Genomic DNA, 1,514 nt, shown 5'->3' on the forward strand with positions numbered 1-1,514 from the left:
AGAGCCTGAAATTAAGATCTACTTATAGCTCGCTGTTGCACCTTGCCTTGAAAATTGTGTATTTGTGTATCACATGCCTGCAGAGACAATGGAATCCAATGGGAAGTTTTCATTTTAGCATGCGATCATTACTACTCTGAGGTTTTAGTCCTTGATTTTACTTTTTCCCCCCTCATGTTTTGTCAGTCCCCCAATTGACCCAGATTTCCTACATTCAGATACTGGAGGTGAGAAGGGGGAGATTGAGAGAGGAGAAAGGTTGGTTAGTACATGGCCAGTCAAGTTAAAGATGATTGCAACAAATGCCAGAAAACTCTACAAAACTATAGAGGCCTCCTGGGGCTAATTCTGAAGAACTGGGACAGAAGTTGCTTTGTTTTGCCTGGACCAATTGTTGGCTAGGAGGTTGGGGTGCAAAGAGGGTCATAAATTCTATGCCTGCAAGTGAAACCAGAGGATGGTGAGCCTAGAGTGACTACCCACATTGCACGGTTATGTCCAACTGCTACCTCCCCACCCCCACCCCCCAGGACTGTATAGCAAAGAGCCATGAGGGGCAGGATGGGGGCAAGGTTAGGACTGCCTTTAGCTTCCTGCAGTATGCCTAGCAGCTATTTTCTGAGCCATCCTTAAGGTCCAACCTTGGGTAAGGTACTCTCAACCCATTCTTCAGCCTCCTCCAAATGCTTCTGGAAAGTCGCCCAGAGGGGCACCGAGAAGTAGGCCCAGGATGCATTCTCTGCAGCAGCATAGTGCCAATCAGAGAAGGCGACCTCAATAACCATTTCGTTATTGCAAGGTATCTACAACCTCCATTACAAAAATTAACACCTGGCCCCACTTGACAAAAAAATTATGTTTACATTCAACATTCCTCCCCCTCCCCCACCCCGAATACGAGCTGAGTGCTTGCCCCTGCCCCAGTCAGCAGGGTTGTTAATCCCGAGGAAACGATTTGAGGCTTCGCCAGGCACTTAGGTGTTTAACGCCAAAACTTTCACAACTTCTCCCTGAGGAGGGGGCTGGGGGGGGGGGGGCGGCACGTCGCTGCCCTGCAGGGAGCCTGGCATCGGCAGGAGTGCCGGGGCAGCCTTCCCGCCGCCAGCGCGTCCTTCCCCGCAGAGAAGTTTGGGGAAACGAATCCCTACACCGGGCCATCGTTTCCCCTCGCGTTTTCCAAAGGTCAAAAGCCGGAAAGGACCGGCAGGTTGGCAAACCCTAACGAGGAACCGTCTCTAGCCAGTCTGCGTCCTTGGGATCTCTACAGCCGACGACCCCAGATCCCATCCATCGTGGGAAACCCCGGGGACAGGGCTGCAGCCGAGGGACGAGATTGCAGGCTGCAGGGAAGTACCGGGGGAGGGGGCCCGGTCGGGAGGACTTTCCAGCCGCTCGGCTTTCATCAAAAAGTTCCCTGTGCATGACCCCAGTGCCTCATCGCTGCTGGGAGTTTCTCTGATGAACCCCTGCTCCGGGTTTAAACTGCTTTTCCCTAGCAGGAGACCAAGCAGTTC

The sequence above is a fragment of the Myotis lucifugus genome, unplaced genomic scaffold (assembly GCF_000147115.1).
Source record: "Myotis lucifugus unplaced genomic scaffold, Myoluc2.0 scaffold_22, whole genome shotgun sequence".
Lineage (NCBI taxonomy): Eukaryota > Metazoa > Chordata > Mammalia > Chiroptera > Vespertilionidae > Myotis > Myotis lucifugus.